We start from the raw sequence: 17,504 nt of genomic DNA, 5'->3' as shown, positions 1-17,504 counted from the left end.
CTTCCTGCATGTCTTCGGACTGTGGGAGGAAGCCAGAGAATTTGAAGGGAACCCATGCAGAGGACATGCAAACGCGACACAGAAATGTCTCGGGCCAGTTGGTGGATTCAAACCCGGGACCTTCTTACTGTGAGGTAAGAGTGTGAACCATTGCACCATGAGATGTGAAAAATGACAGCATGGCATTTTACACCCACTCATAAACCCATATTTTATTCACGATAGAAATACGAAAAAAATATTGTTGAAACTAAATGGATCTTTTTAAGAAAAACATTAGTTCACTGTGAAGTGTGATGGCAGCATTACAGCTCAACAAAGTTGGGACAGGGCCAAGGTTCCCACTGTGTAGCATCTCATATTCTTTTAACAGTCTGGAAATATCTGTGAACTCAGGAGAACAGCTGCAGGACTTTTAGTAGGGGAATCTCGTCTGGTACAGGATTCTAGCTGCTTAAAAGTCCTGGTTTGTCGTTGTTGTATTTTTTATTTTATAATGAGCCAAATGTTATCAACTGGTGAAAGGTCTGGACCACAAATTTTTTTTGGACTAACTAAACTAAAGTTTAAAATCCCATTGTAGTACTCTAAAATTAGTTGGATTGACGCTATTAAATTAAGTTGGAGCAAATATAGAACATAAGTTGGACAAACCTACTGAATTGAGCAATGTTTGGATTTCCACTGTAGGAAGACCAAAGGATTTTTAAGCCTATTTCTATTAAATTAAAAAAAAACACAAAAAAAACCCCTTGTGGATGTTTCAGTTGTGCATATTACACACCACAGATTGGGGGAAAGTCTTTCAATGAAACTAATTCAAGTGTGTACTTGTGCTTTATGTGAGCCTCCTAACATGTTTTCTTTACTCAGTTAAACCCAATATGCAGCTCCCACGTCTCCGCAGAGGGTAGTTCTTAACTGTATCACAGCTGCCCCTGTCATGAGTTATGGCACTCTGTGATTCATTGAGCAATTCTGATGAGGTTATGAGCGAGCCAAGGACAAAGTTATCTCTCCTCTGCCCAACAGAAACACTGAGTTTATTAGCTTTCGAAGCAACAGACCTTTAAAGAAATGTTGAAAAAAAAATCTAATCCTTTGTTTCCACACCTTAACTTGCCACTTCATACAGTATATGCATTAGTTGGCAGAATACATAACGTAGTAGGCAGGCAAGGAAAAGAAGGGAAAAAATGGAAAGGGGAAAAATCCATTATACTGCTGCCTTGACTCATGGAGCCTATATAGTGTAATTCATCCTGAAGCTTGTTCAAGTCAAAATGGCCCTATTTACAGAGTTCCATTACAACAATAAGATGAAAAACAGAGAGGGAGAGGGAGTTACTGATAGGAGGAGAGAGTGGTGTCGCTGTGTGGGTGTGTGTTTGTGACTTGTGGAGAATCATGTCCACAGCGTGTAATTGAATGACTTGAATTGGGTACTCCTCGATCCTCCGTTATTCCACCTGAACCCGGGGCAGAGAGGAGGAGATGGAGGAAGAATGGAGTCCGGAGGCTGATGAATGGATGGATTCAAAGTAATCACATATCATCATCGTTTCTTTAGCAGATATAATAATGATGATAATGTAGTAATGTCATGAGTTCAATGAGTGGTTTCATCTAAACAATAAAATTATTTTGGTCTGTTTTTCTTTACGGCGTTGCTGCGGTTCGTCGATGTTTGTTTATGCTCAGCTGTCTTAAGGTCCTGCTACAGTATTTCAGTCGGGTTAAGGTTTGGACTTTGACTGGGCCAGTGAAACATACTGTCTTTTCTTTTTTAGACATTCTGTTGTAGATTTGCTGATGTGTTTTGAGATCATTGTCCTGCTGCGTGGACCAGTTTCATCCAATCTTTAGCTGATAGACAGATAGCATTACATTTGACTAGAATATTTTGGTGTGCACAGGAGTTCATGGTCCACTCAGTGCCCAGGTGCTTTGGCTACAAAACAAACCAAAATCATCACCCCTCCACCACCGTGCTTGATAGTTAGTATGTGGTATTTGTGCTGATGTGAGTTCGATTTTTGCTACTGCACCTTATTGCCATTCTTTGGCAGGTAGATCCTGCCAACCCATCTACAAAAAAATGAGGTACAAAGCCCTTGCGTCACTTGATAATCTAAAAGTTGATAAGCAGTCGTTTTGGTCATTTAATAATCTCGTAATTGTTTGTTGGCAATAATTTATTCTATAAATCCACGGTTGGGTTCAAACATAACTTTTCGAGCAACAGTTATGGTCATACTTGCTCTTGGTTTGTTTTTGTTTGATTTTTCTTTTTGTTTTTGGGTGAGTCAGGGTGAGGGTGAGGCATATATATTCATATATTCATAACATAGCTGTCAGTGTCAGGGTCATAGCTCATCACTGCCTTTGTTGCTTGTTGAAAATCAGGCTCTGGCTGCTGGGGTCAGCATACACTCAGGCTACGTCCACACTAGCCCGGATAAATTTGAAAACGGCGTTTTCATCTGAAAACCCTCCGTGTCCACACTAGCGTTTTCAGTCGTTTTCACAGAATTGTGCGTCCACATTGAAACGGATGAAAACGCTTACGTTCCAGTACTGCGCATCCGTGAAACGTAAGAAGATCCAACCTGCCTCATTTCTGTCTGCCGCTTATTTACTTTCCGGCTCTTGTTGAGGAAAAGCACAGAGTTTTTTAAATGGACTAACAATGAGGTGGAGTTGTTGCTGCGAGTAACACAAAAGTACAAAAGTTGCAAAAGCGAGCAAGAGTTAAAGAATTTGAAGAAAAGCTATCTGGAGCATGTAAGGACTGATATTAATCTTTAATAGGGCTGTCAAAATTGAGAGCAAACAAAACAACAGCTGTATAATGCCCTCCGCTATCTTAGTTTAATTGGTCACATGACTGCATCATATGACTAACACGCGTCATCGTTTTAGAAAGTCTAAATGTGATGCGAAAGCACCGTTTTCAAATGTATGCGTATTCGAGAGCGTTTTCAAAATGCTGCGTTTTCCATCAGCGAAAACGCCGTCTCAGTGTGGATGGGAGGCCAAATCGGAGAGAAAACGATGTGTGGACGTAGCCTTAGCTTTAACATCACTCTGGTTTCTTGGCTAGCTTTGTGTTATCATGCTGTCTTTGCAGATGCTTGCAAAGAGTCAAGGTAGTGTTAGCAAGTGCGTTATATTGTAAGGTAGACCCTACAATAATACAGTGAAAAACCCAACAATCACATGACCCCCTATTAGCAAGCACTTTGGCGACAGTGGGAAGGAAAAACTTCCTTTTAACAGGAAGAAACCTCTGGCAGAAACAGGCTCAGAGGGGGATGACCATCTGCTGCGACCAGTTGGGGTGAGGGGAGGAAGACAGGACAAAAGACATGCTGTGGAAGAGAGCCAGAGATTAATAATAAGTAATGATTCAGTGCAGAGTGAGAAAGGTGACTGGAGAAGAAATAGTGCAACATGGGAATCGCTCAACAGGCGAGGATTCAGGGTCACCTGATCCAGCCCTAACTATATGCTTTATCAAAAAGGAAAGTTTTAAGCCTAATCTTAAAAATAGAGACAGTGTCTGTCTCCCTCCCTGTTGTTGGCCTAACTGATAAAGCAAGCACTCTGTTTTCCACTATGGCTGCCATGTAATGCTCCTTGTGTGTATATTTACTTTCAGATACTGAGCCGTTGCACTTCACTTAACTTTTAGACCTTGACACCTCTATTAGTAAGGTAATAAAAGCTATAGCTCTTAGTAAAATAGACTAAATGTAAATAAACCAGCAGCTTAACCAAGTATTTCACTTTGCTTGGAGGTTAAACGTAAGAGCGTGAGGTTTTTGAAATAAATCATATACAGGGAGTGCAGAATTATTAGGCAAATGAGTATTTTGTCCACATCATCCTCTTCATGCATGTTGTCTTACTCCAAGCTGTATAGGCTCGAAAGCCTACTACCAATTAAGCATATTAGGTGATGTGCATCTCTGTAATGAGAAGGGGTGTGGTCTAATGACATCAACACCCTATATCAGGTGTGCATAATTATTAGGCAACTTCCTTTCCTTTGGCAAAATGGGTCAAAAGAAGGACTTGACAGGCTCAGAAAAGTCAAAAATAGTGAGATATCTTGCAGAGGGATGCAGCAGTCTTAAAATTGCAAAGCTTCTGAAGCGTGATCATCGAACAATCAAGCGTTTCATTCAAAATAGTCAACAGGGTCACAAGAAGCGTGCGGAAAAACCAAGGCGCAAAATAACTGCCCATGAACTGAGAAAAGTCAAGTGTGCAGCTGCCAAGATGCCACTTGCCACCAGTTTGGCCATATTTCAGAGCTGCAACATCACTGGAGTGCCCAAAAACACAAGGTGTGCAATACTCAGAGACATGGCCAAGGTAAGAAAGGCTGAAAGACGACCACCACTGAACAAGACACACAAGCTGAAACGTCAAGACTGGGCCAAGAAATATCTCAAGACTGATTTTTCTAAGGTTTTATGGACTGATGAAATGAGAGTGAGTCTTGATGGGCCAGATGGATGGGCCCGTGGCTGGATTGGTAAAGGGCAGAGAGCTCCAGTCCGACTCAGACGCCAGCAAGGTGGAGGTGGAGTACTGGTTTGGGCTGGTATCATCAAAGATGAGCTTGTGGGGCCTTTTCGGGTTGAGGATGGAGTCAAGCTCAACTCCCAGTCCTACTGCCAGTTTCTGGAAGACACCTTCTTCAAGCAGTGGTACAGGAAGAAGTCTGCATCCTTCAAGAAAAACATGATTTTCATGCAGGACAATGCTCCATCACACGCGTCCAAGTACTCCACAGCGTGGCTGGCAAGAAAGGGTATAAAAGAAGAAAAACTAATGACATGGCCTCCTTGTTCACCTGATCTGAACCCCATTGAGAACCTGTGGTCCATCATCAAATGTGAGATTTACAAGGAGGGAAAACAGTACACCTCTCTGAACAGTGTCTGGGAGGCTGTGGTTGCTGCTGCACGCAATGTTGATGGTGAACAGATCAAAACACTGACAGAATCCATGGATGGCAGGCTTTTGAGTGTCCTTGCAAAGAAAGGTGGCTATATTGGTCGCTGATTTGTTTTTGTTTTGTTTTTGAATGTCAGAAATGTATATTTGTGAATGTGGAGATGTTATATTGGTTTCACTGGTAAAAATAAATAATTGAAATGGGTATATATTTGTTTTTTGTTAAGTTGCCTAATAATTATGCACGGTAATAGTCACCTGCACACACAGATATCCCCCTAAAATAGCTCAAACTAAAAACAAACTAAAAACTACTTCCAAAAACATTCAGCTTTGATATTAATGAGTTTTTTGGGTTCATTGAGAACATGGTTGTTGTTCAATAATAAAATTATTCCTCAAAAATACAACTTGCCTAATAATTCTGCACTCCCTGTATATCAAAAATTATAGGCCAGTGTTATCCTTTAGGAGCAATGGCCAGAGCTGCAAAAAGTGTGGAATAAGGCTTAACAGGCCATTGTTGGTGGAGTTATATTTATACATCCATGGTGGTCTCTGGGTGAAAGCATAGAAAGTGTGAAGGGCTCAATTGCTGTGTAACCCCTGAAGGCAGAAAGTATAAATCTGCTTGTTGTCAAATGTAGTTCAAACTTCTGCCATTCAGTTTTATAGCATGGAAATGGCATTCTCTCAGCATTTGATTTACTGTAAGCTGTCACTACACTGACCCTGAGAGGACAAAGTATCATAACGGGGGTTGGTCATCACGGAGGAGGAAGGTGCCTGTCTGATTCACACACATCCATGCATTAATATACACCAGCCCCTTATCGCTCTTGATCTTTTTCAACGCTGGAGTAAATTCAAAACAATCGCATGCACACAACCGCATGCATATGCATATACAGTTCACTTCCAGACACTGCCTGGGGAAGCAGACCGTCCTCCACTGTCTGTTTATGAACTCATCTGTTTTCTGCAGACGGGCCAGCGATGAGGACATTTATATCCTGTTGTGGTATGGCCACGTATTCAACATAATTAATCTGCTTTCTAATTTGCCCTCAGCGCTCCCGACGCATCGTGTCAACTTGTACAGCTATCTCATAACATGCCATAAAACTGCCTGCCGTTCACAGCCATCATCTGCTTCATTTGTAACCTTTGAAGTTTGCTGGAGGTTTTTTTTTTTGCAAGGTTTTTCAAAGCACTTAGACGCTGAGATGTCACATGTTGTTTGGTTAAAAACCTACGGTGGCCCCTAGAGACAAAGCACGTACAAACTCCAAAACACATGCAAACTCCAAAACACTTGCAAACTCCAAAACACTTTCAAACTCCAAAACACTTTCAAACTCCAAAACACTTGCAAAATCCAAAACACTTGCAAACTCCAAAACACTTGCAAACTCCAAAACACTTTCAAACTCCAAAACACTTGCAAAATCCAAAACACTTGCAAAATCCAAAACACTTGCAAACTCCAAAACACTTGCAAAATCCAAATCACAACGGAAGTGCTCCAGGACGCTAGGGGCAGTGTTGAGCTCGATTTGCAAAATAAACGGCAAGTTTGTCTGTATGGGACGGTCTAGTCTCCGTCGCGCTTCCCAGGTTGCCTAGAAACCATGATACTAACCGCTGGAAACGTGTCATACAACTTTGTTTGACAGAAATGAAGGAGAACATATTTTGTTCATTTGTTTGTTTGTTTCTACAAGAGCTTTGTGTGATTTGATAAGTATCTGAGGCTGAGACCACAGGACAGTAAAACACGATTTTTGGGCTTCATTTCTGTACTGAACAGTCATTTAAGATTAGTTAGTAAATAACAATTAGCTAATGTTGTTCATGAGACTAAAGTCATATCACTTTGGTAATGTAAATATAATATGGCCAATATTATAGTTATTATATTAATCATCATAAGTTATTACAGCAGTGAACATGAACTCTGTGTCAAATACTGAGCTTCAGTACAGATTCTAGTTGCAGTTATCTATATGTCTTATCACCTTAAATCTTCACTCAAAGAGAAGTATCTTTGACAGTGCATATATAGGTGTATCATATATAAGAGACAAATGTTGTTCCTTCAGTATGTTGGCATTGCTAAATTTAGCTCATTGCTTACATATATTTATAAAAAGAAAATGTACAAACTGTGATAACTGTGATAACTGTTGCTGATAGAATGAAGAGTAGACTGATATATGAAATATTCCTTTATTGGGTGAGAAAATCAGACCATGTCATAACTGCTTTAAGTCACACAGAATAGATATCAGAGCCTTAAACAGGCTGACTTCTGCTAAATGGGTCAAACTGGGCAGAAAGTACACAAACACATAACATCCTTATAGAATATGATGTAACACTATAGATCAACTTACCTCAGAATATATAAAGCATATAAACAGTTACAGCAATATGATGCAACAAACACAGCAGTGCTACTAATCTAAAATACTCAAAGCTTCATAGAACTGAAACAAACATTTATTTTTAGCTCCATTCTGCTGCTGATACATACTTTAGGTTTCTGAATATTAAACTTGTTGCTGCCTTTCATAGTGTGTAACTTGAAGGCCCTGAGTACTTTCTCCCACACTGAAAACACTGGGATGATAACATTATTTGAACATTACCTAATAAGACTGATTCAGGACAGACAATTAGTTATGTTAAACTTTTCTAGCAGTCCTTCACAAACAGGGAACAGTCTGTCTATTCTCTCCATCTGTCAGCTGCTGCTGGCTCTTCCTCCTCCTCTTCCTCACACACTGCTGAGTTTGTCCTGGTGGATCATCAGGGGTGCAAAGCCTCACAGATGATGTGCAGCAGTGGGTCCCTCAGTCGGTCCTCACTCTGGACACTTGCAGTTGTCACACATGGAAATCAAATGTGTGATAAGCTGCAGGATTCAAACACAAGTGTAACTTATAAATACATGTTCATACTTTTATTCCACAATCAGAGAGAAAGAAACAGAGAGAGAGTGCAGGACAGACAGACAGGTGACAGTCTCAGGTGTATACACTGCTACAAAACAGCACAAGAGAAGGAGGATTTAGTGTTTGTGTTATTACGAGTGCTAAACAAGAAGAGTTCCAGATGGTCCAGTGGACACATGTGTGACTCCTGTGATTAAAGCATCTTTCTTTCAGCTTAACGAGTGAACCGTCAGCTCGTTCAAACACACGTTAAAGTCCGTTTGGCTCGACACCACCGAACAGAGGCAGCAATATAACATAGCTAACATTAACAGTGCAGTGAATCCTGCTTGTGCCGTCATATTCAGGACTGCAAACCGAGCAGCATCACTGACTTTCAGCTTGTTGTGTTTGTGGATATATGACTGACTTTAATTATCCATGAAATCATCACATTCTCTGTAAGATTAAGGTCGACTATTGAACGGCATATATTTTAAAGTAAAGGCTTTAAACCCAAGTTAGTACAAACATCGCTAATGTCACTTAACTTTGCTGACATGTGGCCAACAGTAATGTTTTAATGTTCTTCATTATAAAAACATTTGCGCATAAATAAGTGACATAATATTCAGTACTTACTTCTGAAAGTTTACTCTTTGGCGGCTCCGCTTCCTCCGTTTTTTTTCCGGCAAAATTATCCACACCACCGCCGCGCTATGAAATCTGGGATATGTTGGGCCATGAAGGCAACACCGACCCATCCTTAAAATTCAGGGAAATTAAGGACGCATTTGAGGGCCGCATTTCGAGCAGCCTTTGAATTGGGACAGCCTTTGGCCTTAAAATGCGGCCTTTAAGGCTGCAGACCCTGAATTGGGATAGAGCCCAGGTCATTGGTACTTCCTGGCTTGTGTAGTTACTAGGTAACAAAAGCTCAACACTGCCCCTAGCGTCCTGGAGCACTTCCGTTGTGTTTTGGAGTTTGCAAGTGTTTTGGAGTTTGCAAGTGTTTTGGAGTTTGCAAGTGTTTTAGATTTTGCAAGTGTTTTGGATTTTGCATGTGTTTTGGAGTTTGCAAGTGTTTTGGAGTTTGCAAGTGTTTTGGAGTTTTCATGTGCTTTGGAGTTTGTACGTGCTTTGTCTCTAGGGGCCACCGTAAAAACCATCTGAAACAGAAAACTTATTATTCAGAAGTTTATAGAGGAATTGTTGAAAAGAATAATCTGAATGTGTTACACATGCACCAAATAAGTAAGCAGCAGTCAGACTAAATTCATGCACAAGCTGGCTTATTTTCTTTTGTGTATTTGTACCAGTGTGTATGGGATGTGTTATTCCACCCACAGAAACCTTCACTTTTCACCCTGATGGGAGCCAGGGATCAATAATGCATCAGGCAACAGATGGGTGACTGTCCCTCCTATCATTTGTTGCCTCTCCTCATCATTTCCCCATCCCATGTATTAGAAAACAAAGGTGAAAGAGGGAGATGAAGACAGGTTGACAGAGGAGGGACACAAAGAAAGGGTAGGAGTGAATGAGCACACAACTCCAAGGCTATTTCTTGAAAGGCTTAAAAAGAACTGAAAAGTTTCACTTTTTTAGGTCAAAGCAAAATATGTATCCACTGATCTTTGTGTTAGGAGAATTGAATGATTGACTATCAACAGTGTGAGTATGCCCTTGACGAAATCATTTCCAATGTTTTAGGTCAACATGGACATGTCTTCTTTTACTATATATTTTAATGGAGTCACTGTGGCTGGATAAAATCGAAGTTTTCAAGGACAATACAGAACTTGATAACACACTAAGATAATGAATCGATTCTGGAGAATTTTTAATGCTTGGCCTAAAAAAATGTTCAGTAAGGGTAAAGAAGAAACTACAATGATACAGAGAAAATGCCAACAATTGGACAACCCTGTTTGAGGTGAGCAAGTGACAGCAGGAAGGAAAAACTCCCTTTTAACAGGCTCAAGGAGGGGCAGCCTTCTGCCATAACTGGTTGGGTTCAAGGGGGAGGAGTCAGGACAAATGACAATATCAGTTGTTAAACACTATAACCTTCACGCAAGAAGTCATGGAATAGTTTCAGACATCACAGATACCTATGCTGCTTCAGATTTCCTAGCTGTATGCATAGGTAGAGTACAATAGCACAGGAAAGTAGCTATCAAGCTGAAGGACGACCTTTTCTACAACCATTACAGGATCTTATTTATTGTCTTTCTATAAGTGTAAGCCTAAACACTGAGTCCGTTGGAGGCTGCCAGCATCAGGAGAAGAGGAAGACTATAGAAAAGATTCATGATGGTGATGAAGGAGGACGTGCAGAGGGTTGGTGTGACAGAAGAAGGTGTTAGGGACCGGGATGGAGGCAGATGATCTGCTGTGGTGATCCCTAAAGGAAGATGCTGAAAGAAGAAGAATAAAACGACTCAATGCTTAGTTTCCCCTAAAAGTCTTTCCTGTCTTCCGTCCCTCTCCAGCAACTTTGAATGTTGTTCTGACAATCAGTAACAGACAAATTATGTGGTGTATCTTGAGCAAGCATGACTAAGATGGTGTAGCTGAATTGCTGCAAGCAGGTTAGTCACCGAATCATGTTGTACATGTTAAGTGCTACAAACCTCACCTTCAAAGTACAACCCTCAAATCAGAGGACTTTTGGAAGGCAAAAGCATTCTCCTGGAATATAATTCTGTAAGCCCACCCAAAGAGTAGAAACATTCTCAGCATTTCAAAATATAAATTGTGTTTCGAGGTAAAACGTATGTGGCAGATTTTTTTTGCAGTAGTACTTATAGCAGTAGCATTAGTTTCAAGGTTTTTTGGCTGGTCTGCCACATTCATGCCACCTAACACAACAACCAATCACAGTAGACTGTCCTCCCAGCTGATCCGATTTTGCACCAGCCATTCTTTAGGTTCTTCTATCTCTCCTTTTTCAGTGGAAAATACTCTAAGAGACAAGCATTCCAACTTTCAAAATAGGGTTCCAGATATAACAACAGAATAAAAAATGGAGTAAATGTAAAACATCCAAGTATGAATGTGACATTAAGCATTTTTTTTAACTGATAAAACACACTAACACAGGAGGTTTCTTTATTATGTTTGGTGCAACAGGAGGAACCTAACCCAGAAATCACTCCCAGAACAGGCAGCACACTGATTGTATTTAGGTTTGAAGATGGGATTCTTAACACATGGACCTAAATGATCTGTGGTCTTTTGAGAACCAGCTACCAAAAGCTACATGAATTTCTTGAAATAATGTAATGTGTATGGCTTTTTAATCTTACGCAGAGTGAGGGTAAAAAATGCTAAGGCATAGGTCATGCTTTTCATCAATGTTTCACAGGAGCAGACCGGTCTCTGTGTATGACTCAAACTAAAGCAATGTTATACTGGCTGTGTCGGTGAGCCTGATCTCAACTTAACCTCTGCAATCACTCACCCAGAGGGTGTTCCTCTGCCTTGCTGCCCACAGGGGTTTTGTAGTCCCTCAAATCTATTTCCATGGATGTCCCAGTGGCACTGTCAATCATCCACGAGTGGGTCTGAATGCATACACAGCCCATGTCGCACTACCCTGTAGGGAACCTACCTCATCCATTTCCCTCGATGGGGGGTCACGTATTCTTTTACCTGTTTCACTTCTTCATTCTGCTCTCTCTCCTTCCCTTCCCACTCCTGCTCTGTTGATCTTTCTCACCCCATCTCCTTTTAGTTTCCAGAAGGTAAGGTTGTGTAGTTCAGATGCTGCAGCCAGTTGGTGAGCCTGACTGCTTTAACATATCAAAGGTGCTGTGCAGGAAGAAAGCTCCTCATTATATTTCAGCCACCAACATCAAGCAACTGTGCATTTGTTAACCACACGCACTGGAGGGATTGGTCTTGGGGAGGGGATAGAGTCCATGCATTAAATTAAAAGATTTGGAAAACATGACTCATTACTTTTGATCACTGTGCCTCACAAGTGTAACTATTTTCAGTGACTCCAAAAGGCAGATATACTCCCTAGTTTAGGAACTAGTGCGACCTTGATACATACACAATTGTGACTGTGTCATTTTTCGTGCTCGTTTCTGTGCCTCGCTATCTGTTCGCCCACATCTCGCAGCGGCTTGAAACAATGCTCCAACTTTCTTTGAGTTCCTTGTGACTTTTTCCCCAGGCCTGTCTGTCCTTTTGTGCTGTCTGTGTGTGTCGTGATTCATTAGCTGTGCCGGGTAAGAAGTTTGGACACCTTTTTTTTCCAGTGTTTTTCAAAGGAGCTGAAAAATGTAAGTAATTTGTTAGACATACACTGGACTGTTGAAGTTCACAAAAATGAACAGAAAGAAAAATGTCCCTTTGCTGCGCAGCAAATAATATATTTCATTTATGATTACAGTTGTGCTGCAGACACGGAGCCTTATTTGCACAGCCGCAGATGTACATGGACATGGCTGAACACATTCTTCAGTCTTTTGACAGAGTAATTACCACCAGCACCGGATCAGTATTTTCACCTTCAGAGGTCTAGTTTAGTCATTGTATCTAATTGACTCCATTCTATTTAATATAATTCCATTCATAACTGTGCTGGAGGGGGGGGCACACTGGTCACATTACACTCAGTGGGACATGGCCTTGGGTTCTATACAGGGTTTTTTTATGTGCGTGTGTGGGTGTGTGGTGGGGGGTTACTAGCAAGAGGCAGAGTCAGTAATGTGAATTAAACTTGAATTTGCAATGATGTGAACAATTTGTATACAAGCATGACTCATTCCTGAAGGCTGTGGCACATATTAACATGAGGAAAACGCAAATAAATACACAGCTGAGGTTGCTGGTTACATTATATCATTATCATAGACAATAATTACAATATCCATTATTTAATATTATTCTTCATTAACTTGAGCATTAACTTACCATACATGCAAAAGGAGACACAAACCCAGCCTCAGGGGAAGGAAAAACCAGTGCTGTTTTTTTTGTAGGGCATCCAAATCAAACATGTGGATCCATCCACTGTGGTGAATCTTTGGGAAACAAGGGAACAGCTGAAATTACTTATTTGATTAACATAAACTTTAAAAAAGTGTATTGGACTTTAAATGTAATTCAAATGAAAGACAAAGAAATTGGATAAATTGCTGAATTGGTGGGAAACACAGGATTACCACGTACTGTAAGGAATTAATCCCAGGCAAGCCACCTCACGAACTTTAAAAAAGACATAAATGTTATTGCCTTAGGAAACGTGATGTAAGAACTGAAGCCGACCACCAAGTGACGCCCTGGTTACATGCTGCTGAAATCGGACCAGATTAAAGACCCTCAGCGATCCAGAGTCAAAGACAAGAGACCACCTTTTACGATGCTTCTGCAGTCTCCTCTACAGACTCATATTATGACTTTGAGGTTCTCTGTATAGATTTTGGTGACCAGAGGCTCAGGTTTTTTTTTCATATTGGGTCAAGCTAAACTACACCACTGGGATCACTTGATTTATATCATGAGATAAAGGGAAAAAATGGCAGAGAGAATAAATGCGAAAGGTAATATTTACACCCTGAATATCTTCTTTTTCATTATTGCTGTAAACCAACATCATAACTGAAATAAAAATCAAACCTATCTCTCAGCTGTACAGCGGCTGTTACAGGCAGGGAGTAATGGTACCGTGACATGTAAGAGAACAAGGTGGAAAAGAGTTATAACTGCAGGGACAGAGCGATGATTGATATCACAGCATTACATCTAAATGAGAGGGGATGGAAGGAGGGGAAAGACAAGCGCTTGGGTTGCAATAAAGCTGTTTATCATATAAATGAAGAGCCCCGTTCATCTGCGCTAGAGGATAATAATCAATCGTTTGGCATGCAGATCTGTTTCTATATCCCTGCCATTTCTAGCCATCCTCATAATTTCACTGTGTGTCTCAAACAAGTCTGCCTGTGTCTGTTTGCTTTGCTAATGCCTCTTATTTCACTTCATCACCTTTGACATGCTGTGTAAGCAAGAGGAGCTGTTGTCTTTGATAACACATTTAGATAATTTATCGATCAGCTGGCAGCATAATCTGTGCGGGTTGATTGTTTACATTTAGAATAATCGTTTCAAAACTGATTGTGAGAGGAAAGCAAATTAACCACACTGACAGTGCATAGCTATATTCTTGTATACACTTGGCCTTTATTACTGAGATCATGCTGATAAGTGTAAATCTTGTGAACAGTGGGTACACTGCACTCATATGAAACCAGGTTATCTTAGTTTGGTTGCCATCCAGCAGCAATGCATTCAGCAAATATGATTTGATGGATGCCGATAATGAATTACACTAATCAGACGCCTCTACAGCCATGATGGTCCTGCAGACGCTAATTGTCAATCTGTTTTGTGCCCACTTATCTGTGTCTGGACCACCAGTTCAGTGAGCTCAGCAAAGTATCCAAGATGTCTTTCTTTTTAGTCATGTCCTCTACTGCTTCCTGGGAGATCTCAAAGGCAGTTCCAGGCAGGCCAGATATGTTTTCCCTATTGTACTTCTGGATATTCCCCAGAGTCTAGTGTGATGTGCTGGCAACAAGCTGATAAAAGCAGCCCGATTACATGCATAAAACACCGTTTTTGAGTATAAGAGCAACAGTTCTGCTCCTTGTACTCTATTGTACTACTTTCCAAATATATATTCTTTAAACAAACACATTTTCAAGAAAGAGTTAGAATGTATAATGTAAAACTGTGGACAGTCAGTTCTGGTTTGAGTAGACCTGAAGACACCCACAGCTTAACAAGGACCTGTTAAAAGTTGGCTCCAAAAAGGAAAATATATAAACAATATAAAAACCTGAGAAACAGGAATGTAAATATAAACAGCATGCAATTTAAAAATGTGCTTTAACCCTGTATTAAATTCAAATTACAAACTTTGGATAGCTGGAAAAGTTGCAAAGTGGGAGCGTGTTAATAATTCTTTGAAATTAACTTACATACAGCAAGGTCTTCAAGGTCAACTGAATATTTTATTGGTTGAAAATTATGACTTAAAAACTATGATTCTTACAAATTTGGTGTTCATTGTGAACATACAGAAAGAACTGTATAAGAATTTAAAATATCTCACATTTGATCTCTGACCTCCCCTTTACGGTTAATAGATTCCTCTGAAGGTCAAAGTGTTACACAAATGAGAGTCTGAAAGGGAGAATGACAGAGAACACAAATTTAAACTATGCAAAGTGGAGGCTGATTGGACCAGAAATGATGACAGTATTGAGATTGTAGAAAAAGTCCGAGAAACTGTACTGGATGTAGAGAACAGAAAAGCAGCCTAATACACAGGAAACAGGCAGATGACTGATTGCAAATCTTATTGAACCTATGCATAAGCTTCACTTCATTCTGCTATGTTGGGCTATCAGAGTCTAATCGCCAAATAGCACAACTGAATTCTTTCCAATTCCCTTTCATGATCTGCCCTTATTGAAATGATATACAAAGCTGTCTAAGGAGCTTGGAAAGAAAGCATCTGGACTTCTTCAAGTTTCTTGAAGACGTTTCACCTCATCCGAGAAGCTTCTCGGAAAAATGGATGATGCCAGGATGTATAGTACAGACAAAAGTGCTGGAAAACCCCAAACCTTACACCGCCAGGAGCTAAGCCGTGAAAACCCATGCCATGAAGCTCCCGTGCACAGATTGTGTGCTGATGTTAATGCCGGAGAAAGTTTGGAACTGTGCAGTCATTAAGTCGGCAGCACCGTGAGTCTCAGCAGTTTGAAATCCTGCTCTCTGTCTCTGTCATTTTGTGGCTGACTTTCTATGGTTCCCTAAATGCTTCCACCTATTCAATAATGCCACTTACAGTTGATTGTGGACTATCTTGGAGAGAGGAAATTTCAACAACCGATTCATTGTAAAGGTGGCATCTTATTACAGTACCACACTCAAACCTAATGGTCCATTCTTTCACAAACGTTCGTCAAGGCAGACTACAGCACCCATGATTTCCAAAAACAATTGTATATGTACATTTTTTCAACAACAGGACAGTTTTCAATTTCACCTGTTAAATGGACAATATGAGAGAAAGAGTTTTCTTCTTTACATAGGGTTTTGGTTGGCATGGTGACATTGTAACTTGCATTTGTGTTCAATAACAGTGGTTTTTAAAAGTGTTCCCTAGCTCATTCAGTGATTTCCACATCACTGCATGAGCTGAGGAGGTTATAGATCACGGCCACGTAGTAATGATTTTCACCCTAGTCCCTTGAGAATAGAGATTTCTCATTATTCTCTAAATCTTTTAATGATATTATGCGCTGTAGTAATGAAATCCTGAAATTCTTTGCAGTTTTGATGTTGAAAAACAGTCCTAAATTGACAACTATTTGCTAAGTATTTGCTCCTTCACAGTTACAAATCCTTCAGGATCTCTTTACTTCTGAAAGAATTAGCCTTTCTAGGGTGATTTGTTTATCCCCAATCACATTATACATGAACCTGATTTGTTGCAACATCTTATTTTTCAGCATATTGTGATTTTTTTAGCAACTTTTTAGTGATTCTTTGCTTTTACTAATACTACGTTCTCTGCAATCTTCTTGGATCGTCAACTTGGGGTTGGTGGGGGTGCTACAACTTTCCAAGTTGAAAATCCCAGTTGAGGGTGGTGTTGATGAAACTCAATAAATTCCACCTTAACTGACTTAATCTGGAATGCACTGTAACATTAGCTGGTATAACATTAGTTTACAACCAGCTGTTGCTGTTGAGTCGGCTTGTTATCATCAGTCAGGAGGTGGGAGGGTCGCATCTTCAATCTGCTGAAAATCAGTAATTTGGGGAATAAATAAGCATGAGTATGCATGTTTCCATGGGTTAGAGCCCTAACGTCAGTTCAGGAGATGAGGTTTGAGGTTGGGAGGAAGAGGATGAGGTGGAAATAAGGGAGGAGAGAGGGGAGTGATGGAGGAGGAGAAAGACATGATGCGAAAGACATGATTATAATACACATGTTTAAATGCTGAATTGTCATATATATAGCTTGAAATATCAATTTGTTGTCTTTAAATGAAAAATAACTTATAAGGTGTACCACAAATGTGACACAAAACCTAATTGCTGAACTCCAGGAAAAACCAAGACGTGCAGAGCAGGGCAGGAGCAGATCAAACTGAAAGCACAAAAACACAGAGCAGGAAGACTCAACAAACAAACGTGACAGAGAGACAAGAGCGGAGGAACTGAAAGGACCCAAAAAAGCGACCTAACAAACTTATCAACAAAACTAAAGCGAGGGAATGAAGGCATGAAATAACATAAACTCATAACCACAATCAAACCACTAACAGAAGACTATAAAGCCTGAACATAAATCCCTTCTCAATAACAAACTGCGAATCAACCAAAGCTCAGAACCATGGACCAAAAACCCAGAGACCATGACGGTATGAAACCTACATAAAACGTGAAGTTTATAATTAGTTTATTGTTTAATAAGTCCAGATATATTCTAAGCAGTGTTAATTTCATTGGCCAGTAACTTTACTCATAGTTTTCATCAGCAACCTTTTTTGTTCTTACGAAAACAAG

At 40.2% G+C, this 17,504-nt stretch overlaps 1 long non-coding RNA gene across 1 annotated transcript; it reads right to left on the bottom strand.

Moving 5' to 3' along the window:
- Nucleotides 1-10,493: 10,493 nt before the first annotated feature.
- LOC102080611 (uncharacterized) lies at nt 10,494-17,086 on the bottom strand. The gene is made up of 4 exons (XR_266408.4): nt 17,008-17,086; nt 15,034-15,104; nt 12,834-12,943; nt 10,494-11,720 (listed from the first exon to the last, which is right to left on the bottom strand). It is a non-coding gene; the product is annotated as an uncharacterized LOC102080611 (long non-coding RNA).
- Nucleotides 17,087-17,504: the final 418 nt, after the last annotated feature.

The sequence above is a fragment of the Oreochromis niloticus genome, linkage group LG22 (genome assembly GCF_001858045.2).
Source record: "Oreochromis niloticus isolate F11D_XX linkage group LG22, O_niloticus_UMD_NMBU, whole genome shotgun sequence".
NCBI classification, from domain to species: Eukaryota; Metazoa; Chordata; class Actinopteri; order Cichliformes; family Cichlidae; genus Oreochromis; species Oreochromis niloticus.
Note: the sequence above shows the minus strand (reverse complement) of the source record. Positions and strands in the feature narration are given on the sequence as shown.